The sequence below is a fragment of the Macadamia integrifolia genome, chromosome 8 (assembly GCF_013358625.1).
Source record: "Macadamia integrifolia cultivar HAES 741 chromosome 8, SCU_Mint_v3, whole genome shotgun sequence".
NCBI classification, from domain to species: domain Eukaryota; kingdom Viridiplantae; phylum Streptophyta; class Magnoliopsida; order Proteales; family Proteaceae; genus Macadamia; species Macadamia integrifolia.
Genome location: NC_056564.1, coordinates 24,330,435 through 24,341,761, shown reverse-complemented (window position 1 = coordinate 24,341,761; position 11,327 = coordinate 24,330,435). Strand labels below are relative to the sequence as shown.

Here is an 11,327-nt window from a genome sequence, read left to right as displayed (position 1 = left end):
TGAGAACTAATCATATCAACCATCCCCTTCTGCATCACATTATTTTTTGTGCAATGAACATACAGAGCCTTGATAAAGTCTTCCTAATTCAGATGTGTTGACCACATAAAATTGTAGCAACTGTCACCAAACTTGTTGATTCTCACACCATTTGATTTCCTTTAATGAATTTAGGTGGAATATTTGGGCCAGAATGGCTGGAGCAATAAGGACGAAGGCAGAAGTATGATCAGGAGCTTCGAAGTATATTAACTACTACAATAGAACCAGCAGAATGCCTGGGATCCCATTTGTAAAAAACTGTGGAAAGATTTTAGCCAAAAAAAAAAAATACAAGAGAGGACTTGAGTTCATAAGTAAAACAACAACAAAGCCTTATTCTAACTTAATGGGGTCGATTACATGGATCCAAGTAAAGATATGGAAAAAGAAAAGTAAAAGTGGAAGGAAACAGATGACAAAAACAGTAACGAAGTAGACCACAGTTAGATGGGTCTGCTATCTATGTCCTGGCCCTCCAATCTGCTCTATTCGATGCCATAATTGGGACAAAGCCTAATCTGTGCATGTCTTTCCTCACTACTTCTCCTATGGTCATTTTTGGCTTGCTATTAGCTCTTTTAGATCCTTCTATCTGATTTAGATCACTCATTCTTATGGGTGCATCCGATGGCCTCCGTACTTGAGTTCACCTGTACAAATTATAAATTTTCAAAAGTTACTAGTTAGCTTTAAATTCAATAGATAGATGTGGAATTCATAATAACACCCAATCTATCAGAAAAATGCACTGCATCATACCGGGAATCAATATCATTTAGATAACAAAGTTTGCATATCCATATGTAAGGCCATAAGAATGAACTGCCCGACATTATATCCATGTATGCACAGTGAATGTGTGGTGGGATATGATTACCATTCAAGGTCGACCTTGAAAAATGCACTAGTTGTCTATCCTTTTTGTACAATTTAGAGTAAACATTAGCATTTCAAATGTTATCAATATGAAAATCAAGATGAAGAAAAGATTTAAACTTTGAGAACTTAAACACAATAAGCAGAAGATAGAACAAATCTTATACTATATGCTATGTTCACACAGCTGGGAATTGGCTTCAGTGGAGGGACTCTGCTTTCATGGCTGGTTGTAAGTTTAATGTACTACCCATGGTCAAATGTCCATAATAACTCACCCTGGATGTCATCTTGAAGGCAGTCCGGTCAAAAGTAGAACTCTTGAACCAGTGACAGATTCCAAGGGCTTGCTGACTCGATCCCACCAGAACACAGGGACCCCAAACTGTTCTAGAAAATAATGGGAAGAGCGATCCTTTTATTTGGTTGGGAAAATTAAAATGCTCATTCCTGTAATGAGAGTTCAGTTTATTCTTATACCTTGAATATCTTGTGGTGTATCTCAACCCCTTAAACTCACAAAAACAACTACCTAGATCAACTAAAGGTGTTGGATTCAATGATAGATATCTACCCCATCCACACTCAATCTTTGTTGTTCTTTTTTTGTTTTCTACAATTTATCTGAAGTAAGAAAATATCAAAAAATAAAGTAATAAATAAATAAGATTTAAACAAAGTACCATCTCAATTGGAAGATTCTGATATTAATTATCCAAAACTTGTGTTATTTTTTACAGCCAAAATGGGGTACAAAAATCTTAAAAAAAAAGCTGATGGCGATAATGAGAAATTTCTTTTAAACTTTCTACGTGAGTACAGATAATCACTGTCATTATCTTCATCTAATAAATTGAGGTCCATAGTAAATGGTATAACTGAATCAAACTGATTCTAGAGTCGGCAGGGCCAGAAGACACTGCATCTTCATTGGATGTGGTGGTGTGGTGCCGTATGGTTTTAACCCAAAGCATAGGCCTTATCAAAATGAAGAGCCCCTTTCTTCCCTTGGCCATTAAAGAATGAAAATGGTTTATAGTTATATTTACATATGCCTAGCATTTGGTACATATCCATACTCATGTAGATGCCCATACAATCCATCCAATTCCTCATAAATACAATCACATTCAGTATGGGTTCGATCTGCTGTAACAAAAACATGCACACTACTCTTCAGCTCAACCCACCTGCATCTTGGTGTCTTCCTAACGTTTTTTTCCCTCAATGTGTGTCTGATGTCTGATACTTCCTCATACAGGCCTACGGTTCTATAGATGTTGGACATCAACACATAGCTTCCTCAATGCTCTGGCTCCAACTCTAACAATCGCTGCAATGCAAACTCAGCCAGTTTTTTGTTGCCATGGAGCCAACATGAAGCTAGGAATGCCCTCCAAACTACTGGGTTGGGTTCAATTGGCATCTCCAGAGCCAACTCGTAAGCTTGATCAAGCCGCCCAGCTTGACCCAGCATGTCAACCACACAGGCATAGTGCTTAATGGTGGGAACCACACCATGATCCTCCTTCATGTGAGCAACGATATTGTGTCCTCAGTCTACTAGGAATGCATGACTGTAAGTAGATACGACACTAATGAAGGTGACTTCATCTGGCCTTGCATTGGACTCATTCATACACAGGAACACATTTAAGGATTCATTACCCAACCCATGCTGTTCATAATCCATAATCATGATGTTCCATGATGCGACATCCCTCTTTCTCATCTTGTGAAAGAATATGCAAGGATCCCTCAGGCTCCCACATTTCACATACATGTCCAGGACTGCATTGTCCACGTACAAGTCAGCAATGTCCTCGCCATAGTCATCTTTCATCAACCCATTAACAATCATGTACCCATAAATCTCCTGACCACTCATCAATGCAGCCAAATTAGAGCACACATGAAGGACAACAACAATGGTGATAGTATCTGACAGAACCCCAGCTTTTTGTATCCTCTCAAAAGCCTGAGGGTCTTATCATGATCACCACACCGCTCATGAACCAAAATGATTGAGTTCCATTAGACAACATCCTCTCTAGCATCATCTCAAAAACTATAATTGCTTCTGAAATACAATTGCATTGTCCATACATGTCAATCAATGAGTTAGCCACTACAATCTCTGATTCACAGCCAATTTTCATTGCATATCCGTAAACAGTTCTCCCATTGTTAAGATCACCAATCATAGCAAAGACCGATAAGATCCCAGTGAGTGTGAAGTTACTGTGGACAACCCCTTCTTTCCCCATTCTCTCAAAAACTTGCAAAGACAATTTAATTTCCCCTATTTAAGCATAGCCAATTATCATCGCATTCCACAAAACAACATCTCTGTCAGATAACTCTTCGAACAGTTTCTGTGCTTCTTTAACGAAGTTAAATTTTAGATAAAAATTGATCAGGGCACTGGAAACAAAGTCATTACATTCCAGAACAATCTTAAAGACCACAGAATGAATCTTCTAGTTTAGAACAAGCCTTGATGAGACAAGGAAACGTGTACTTGTCAGGGCTACACCTTCCAACCTCATTCTCTGGTAAAATTCAAATGCACCACGAGATAGACCATTCGTGATCAACCCAACAATGGTGGCATTCCAAGCAAAGATATTTCGATCATGGGCTCCACTAAAGATGGAAAGGGCATCACCTAGTAGATTGCATTTGGAGTACATATTGATTAAGCTAGTGATGGAGAAGGGGGAGCAGAGTAAACCGGTGACAACCAAACATGAATGGATTTCTTTTCCTTTAGTGAGGTTCTTGTTGAAGGCACAGGATTAGATGTCGGTAATGCAACAGCTTAGATTTGTGGGATATTCCTTTACTGCTTCAATGGTGGTTCCAGAGGAGGAAAAGTTGGGTAGGCGAGGTGCTTTCTTAAATAGCCTGCTGTAAAGGAGTATGAATATCATAATTACTATAATCTTTCATCATACTAATTGAGGTCCCTAGAAACTAGTAGGATCGCACCCAACTGATTCCAGTGATTTTTAGGAATTGAAGGTCAATATGGCCAAAAAGTTATGGACAAGGAAGAGAGACAAAGAAGCTGACGCTTCACAGTGGGCATAGAATTTTGTGTAATTTAGGCCCTTATACGTTGGTCTCTTTCTGGAAAAGACGCTGTGAACGTTAAGCATCTTCTGAGAGGAAGGAATGAAGGAGACGTTGTACGGCTTAACTTTGAATATGCGTTGTGGGCAGTAGGGCAGAAGCAATGGGAAGTGAAATTTTCTCTGCAAATATACCATTATACCCCCATATTAGGGTTCCGGTTTAGGTACTCGTATGAGAACCTGATCTTGGATTCTCGTATGCTTCAAAAGTGGACATGTGTAATTCATTTATTCTCTCTCATAAATTTTTAACCGACTACCTTTTTTCCTATTTTCTCTCCCCATTATCTCTTCCACTCATGGAACCACACTCTCTCCTCATGGTTTATTAATTTTTTTTATTTCTTTTCATTTTAATTATAATTTAATATTTTTTTATTCCTACAAAATAGCTTTAGATATTGATCTCAAGCGTCTCAATAGATACTAATGGGATATCAATAAAAACTAAAAAATAATAAAATATTCATAATAAAGTTTTGTTCATTCATAGAGGACAGTTCGCCCACCGTTCACCCACCATTTGAGGGTTCACAAGTCCCTACATGGTTTTAGTATAAATCCAAAATATTATATGTAAGCATGATGGCGATTTAGAGATATGGTACATTGATAACATGTGGATTGGATTGAATCGGGTTAATATCGTGTTAGATCAATATTGGTGTTGTATCGAATAGCATTGGATAATTGGAAGAGAGAGAGAGTTTTGTATTATTATTGTTTGAAACGGTTAATTAAAATAAGAAAAATAATAATAGAAAAAATTATATAAAATAGTGTTTAAGTTAAAAGAAAGAGATGATGGTACAACATTTAAATAAGAAGAGAGATAAAGGGAGGCAACGAAACTCTAGGTAATCTAGGTAATAGTTTTTAATGGAATACACGTGTCCACTTTTTAAACGTACGAGAATCCAAGATCAGGTTCTCGTACGAGGACCTGATCCGGCCTTGTCAAAACATAGCCTGAACCGATAAAACCGACGAAAACCGACTGATAAAAACCCGAACCTAACCAAACCAATCCTTATTGGATTGGTTTTGGACTAAGGTATATTGGGACCAGATAAAAACCGGTCCAAACTGAACCAACCAATAACCAAACCAAAACCAAACCGATAAAAAAATAAATGATTATGAGATTATAAATTGGTGAATTGACCATCCATATTTTATAATATGAGTGAATTTTTTTTTTATCAAAAGGAGAATTGTTACAAATCATTGAATATTAGGTTATGAATAGAGAAATTGATTTGTAAATTATAATAATACTTCCATTGATTTCTTTGTTCACTATAGAAAACTAGTTGGATAGTTAAATGAATGATTGGATAATAGGGTTCATTTTGTGATTTTAGTATTAGTTATCTTCTTAGCAATTTATTATCCATTTGTTTTAATATTAGTCATCTTTCCCTTACAATAATAAACCATGATTTAATCATAAATTTAAAGTGTTTTTTTCGTCAAGTCTTGTCACTAAAAGTTATGAGCTTAAGATTCATTATGGTTTAAGCCCAACAATAAACCGATCAAAACTAGTATCAACCCGATATTGAGAAACCAAAATAAATCGAAACCGAAACCGATCAAAAATCGAAGTCCTTAACGGATTGGTTTTGGTCTCCCCATTCCTAAACTGAAACTGATTCAACCCAACCAAAACCGAATCGAACCGTCTAATTGACACCCCTACCATACACTATTCTTAAAATGAGAGGGCCTTTTTGGTATTTCAATAGGGGCACTCATTGTCTTATGAGAGACTGGGTGTCAATGTTAAACCGAAACCGTATACCAAATTTGAAACCGAGCCGAATAAATTGGACCGAATCGAACCAAATTAATTCGGTTCAAATTCAGTTTGAGTATGTGAGTATGGACCTCGGTTTGACTCGGTTTCGATTTACAGTGTAATAACATCGGTCAAAGCGAAATCGAACTGAATTGGAACCAAAACCGAACAAATGAAAAAAATCTTAGTATTGTTAAGAGAGACCTTTTGGGTGATAAGTGTTTTTTACAATTTATCATCACATATTTACATGCTAAGACGATTTTTGAGTTAGCAATAGCTATAAGGCCCAAAACTTGAGCCCATTATGGCCTTTGGTCCATCATAGTCATGTTCCAAAAGTGGAACCGTTTTCATAATCGAATTAAAACCGATGTACAAAACCAAATTAAAACTACATATCAGAACCGAATTGGAACCAAAACCGAACCGAGCTGAATTGAATCGGTTTGAGTATCTAAATACAAAACCGACTTGGTTTTTGGTTCGATTCTTGTCCACCTTATCATCATTTGGAACTGAATAGAAACCAAACCGAATAATCAGAACTGAACCGATTGATACCCTTATGCACATGGCCGTGCACAAATCCTTTGCCCAAAATTAAATAAGAACCATGCCGGTTGCCTGTGCTTTCACTGGCTCGTGCAATTGAGTTAGACCAATAAAGTGGTTTGGCACTACAAAAATAAATGGGAGAGAGTTCCCCAAAAGGAAATATGGCTCCTACATCCGCACATGGGCCATAAGCAGTACTAGTAGAAAATCCATAGTGGGTGGGATTTCCACCTTTCATGAAGGATGGGACAATCCCCCCCCCCAACCCAAAAAAATAAAATAAAAACCTATGTGCGGGTGTAGGGCCACATTCCTCTCTCTCTCTCCCTCTCGCTGTGAGAAACACATCTATTGAGCTCCTTTAAGCAGATGTTTCAAAATGGCACATCTACTCTATAAGTAGTAGCCGTCCTTAAAACTTTACATATTCATTCTAATTGTTCTATTATCTCTCTCATACTCTTTGTTTTTTCTCTCTGGTTTTGGCTTGATGCTCAATGTTTTGAGGTTTCTTACTATTCCATTCCTTTGATTGATTGGGCAAAAACCTGAATGTGTCTTGACATGGCCCACCACGTGAGTACAACAACTACTAGAAGGCCCATGGCAGTTTCATTTTAGAAGTCGATTAATAAAGAACCTATATTGCACAATAGGGTGATTGCAATCTTAAGGAGAATGATCAGTGACATGACTCAATCTCGTCATATGTTGACAATTTTATTCATGCTCTACTATTTTACGTGGCTATTTCATTCTATTTTTTTTTGGTAAGAAATGTGGTAGAGATAAGTTTTATGGGACAAGCTAGGCACATTACTGCGGAGCTCAGCCTATGTCACACTTTTTCCCTCCTCTTTGGAAATGACCCTCATGTCCTTGGTATCCCAACCTCCCTTCCCCCCCCCCAGTTGGTTGAGCCATAGTTCCAAGAAAACTAGCTGTGTGCCAAACTCTCTCCCAAGTTTTATATTCTCAATTTATTTTCAATAACATGCTTACAATCTCAAAGCCATAAACATAAAAAAAATTACAGAAATTGCAGCAAGTCACCTTCTATTCAAATTCTTCAGGCAATCTTGGCTCTTAACGGTCTGCCAGCATCGTTAGATTGGGTTTTCATCGATCTTGAAACTGAAATTCTACAGATTTGTTCATCACTTTCTTCTTATTTTTTCAGGTTTACACGTAGGACAGATAATGCCCCTGATGATTTCCTAGACACTGGATCTTCCAGACTTAGGCTATCACGTGATTGGGGGTTACAACTACCCTTGTTCATTGTGAATCCCTCTATGGTTGTTTATAGGTGTTTCACCTTTTATACTTTTCCCTCAATGAAAGTTCTTTGTTAAAAAAAAAAAAAAAAGCCAACAATTTGAATCTTATTTTTTGTTTTCTTTGGTACTAGGTGTTATTATAATTTGTTATTTATAGGATCGATCTATACCAAAATCCAGGGAAATAGAGATCTCATGGTTCTGTATGGTAAGATGGACGAGATAGGTGCAATACCTTACTCCGATCCAGCAAGGAGACTAACACTAAGATAGGTGCGATACCTTACTTAGAACTAAATCGTGCTGAATTAAAATAAACAAGTAAATAAAGAACAAGACCATGAACTTAAAATAAAAGATAAAAGGATATGAAATTACACAAAATTAAAAGCTGCTTAACCAGATCTATTTCTTAGAATCAAGAGGCACGACTGTAGGCTTTGATCTAAGGATAGAACAAGAAGCAAGCAATATGCAAGATGAGATGCAGAAAATAATGATATAATTTGAAAATTAAAGTAGACTTTGCATATAATATTTGGAGATTTTGATACAGAGTTCCTGAGTCTTTAGGTAGGCTTGGGTTGGAAGGTTTGAGAGGAAAAATGATAAGTTGATCTTAGAAAGACCTTTGGAGTTTGCTGGTGCTAACCTTTGAGGGCGATCGGACTTGTAGAGACGATCGGAACCTGGTTGTTTGAAGACCGACGAAGAACTTCGGGAGTCCGACGGAGCTTGGATGATTTATAGAGAACAGGGGAGGGCGAGGCTTGCCTCGGAGCTTCTCTCTGTTTGGAGCTACAAGTTTTTTGTTACAAGCGCTTCAGGTAATGGGGTGATGCTCCTTTTATAATGTAAGGAAGCACATTTGGATTACATGTGGGTTTTCGGTGCATTTGGGTTTCATTTGGTACTGTACCAAATTAGGTACTATTTGGTATTTCATTTTGTCACTATTTGAAACTATGCACTTGAATTTGTATTTGAAGTGAACAGAGGTTGTCGACAGCTGGCGCAAAAAGTTGGAGCTGTTCTTGTTCTTTGATTTGGAATCTTCTATGATCGCACCACGGCATTGCACGTGTCAGGGACACTGTTCTCTGTATTGGTTTGATCAAGAGTATTTGTACCATATTTGTTTGAGCCTGGTATTGGTCGGACTGTCCTTTAACTTGGGATAGTAACAGTACCTCCTTTCCTTAATTGGTCATCTGAGGTTATCTGACTAGGTGTGTTTTACGACTGCACTGGTCGGCTAGTTTAGAACCGTCCTAGCAGACGTTGAGGACCAAATCATGGTTTGGTCGAAGAGGACTTTGATTTTGTAGCCCGACGAGATCTTCAGGAGGTTACTTCTTTGAATTTGCTTGAGAAAGATGCCTTGGAGCTAGCGGGCTCATAGTCAGGATCATCTTCATATGGATCTTGGCCATAGCATTGGGCTAGCATAGATCCTTTGATAGACCCTAGACTGTAGGTACCATCGCTAGAGCCTTCATCTTCGTTTGAGTCGGAACCGAGCTCAGCTAACCTAGCCAGAAGAGCTTCTTTCTCACTTTTGATGCTTGATTTGGATGAGCTTGGAAGGGTTGGAACTGGTTTGAGACCCGTAAGACTTTTGATAAGAGTAGTTTTTTTACATTTGGAGACATCATAGTTGTCCCACCATTTGACATTGAAGATCCGACAAAGGACTGGGGCGACCCAATCAGATGTCTAAAGATCATATATTTGGTATTCCCAGTAAAGTATCCATGCCAGGCGGCAGTGGAGAAAAAATTGGAGAAGGTCAGGTTGATGCGGTTGTGGGGTCGAGTTTTGACAAAATATTTGGAAGGAATTTTGTATTTGTGGTGGAAGGATATCAATCATAGGACCATATCGGTCCCACCACTTAGGGAACCAGAGGGGTGTTTGATTATTAAATTTGTATTCAAAACAGAAAAACCAAGAATGGCGGTGGATCCTATTTTGGAAACAGAAGGCTTTGTACCAGGCTTCCTGGTAATCATAGTATGTATAAGTTTGAGATTTGAAGGTCACTGGAAAATTTCTTGTGGTGAGGGGGTGACCGCCCCAATCTTGAAGGGTGAGAATTTTGCAAATGGTCACTGTTGTGTGGGTAACCAGAGTTCGATCTTTTTTATCATAATTGAGTTTGAATCTGACAGAGTCAGTATCTACAAGGATGAACTCGTAAAATTCTTGATTTTTTACGGCAGAATCAGAGTGATGGTGCCATCCTTGAAAGAAGACATTTTGGGCAATATTGACAGGCGAGTCCATATATTTGAAAAGAGGTCCTCTTTGTAAGGTTTTTCATGGTATTGACTTTTGGTTTGGGATCCCTGGGCAGTTTGGAGGGGTTTGGCTTGTGTAGTTTGTAGGCTGGAACTTGGCCTGTTTGTGGTTTGGAGGGGTCCTGCTGTAGAGGACAAAACTACAGCATGAGAGTAAGGTTTATTTGAGGAGGCCAACTGGGATTGGCTCCTAGTGACTATTTGGTTTGATGGGGCAGCAGAGGCGCCATAACTGGATTTGGTTTTGATAAGGAAATTTGAGGAGGTAGACTCCTTAGGGGGAGCCATCCTGATAAGGTTGATTTGTGGAGTCTGGCCCTGTAGGAATTCACGGGTAAGAAAGTCAGGGACAAAATTTGATTCTCCTTTAATAAAGTATTCTATTTGAAATTCAAAAATTGCAAGTAAAGCTTGCCAACGGGCAAAAATTTGTTTTAATGCAAGATTTGAAACATTATTTTGTAAAACATATTTAGCTGCGCTACAATCAACACGAACTAAAAATGATATATATAATAATGTATTTTAAAATTTTTGTATGCAGAGGACAATCGATAAAATTTCCTTTTTGATAGTACTGTAATTCTTTTGGGCAGAATTCCAGATACCAGAAGTGAATTAGACTAATTGTTCTTTATTATCATTTGGAAGCTTTTGTTTGAGGATTCCTCCGTACCCAATGTCTGAGGCGTCGGTTGCAACTATTTTAAAAGCCTCAGGATTAGGGATAAATAAACAGGGGATTTCTTTGACTAATTTTTTGATTGTTTGGACGGCCGTAGTTTGGGCCGAAGACCAGGGGCTGGTTTCTTCTTAAACCGAAGGTATAAAGGCTCGGCGATTTTACTAATTTGAGGAAGAAAATCACGAACATAATTTAAACTTCCCAAAAACCTTTGTAATTGGGTTTTGTCAAGGATTTGGTCAGGGAATTTTTCACCAAAGGTAATGGCACGATCGATAGGGGTAAGAGTACCTTTTTCGATCAGATGGCCAAGAAATCTGACTTTGGTAAGGAAGAATTCCATTTTTCTTTTCGAAAGGACTAAACCATTTGATTTAATAATTTGATAGAATGTTCTTAAATGTTTGAAGTGCTGCTCAACTGAATTTGAAAAGACAATGACATCATCAATATAGACAATAGTGAATTGTCCATAGGAATTGAAAATGTCATTTATAATCTTTTGAAATTCACTCGGAGCATTTTTGAGACCGAATGGCATGACATTCCATTCGTATAGGCCAAAGGGAGTTGTGAAGGCCGTTTTGTATCGATCCTTTTCATGAATTTGGATTTACCAGAAGCCAGATTTCATGTTGAATTTTGAAA

At 38.0% G+C, this 11,327-nt stretch overlaps 1 pseudogene; it reads right to left on the bottom strand.

The window, feature by feature from the left end:
* Positions 1-1,792: 1,792 nt before the first annotated feature.
* Positions 1,793-3,713, bottom strand: LOC122086826 (annotated as a pseudogene).
* Positions 3,714-11,327: the final 7,614 nt, after the last annotated feature.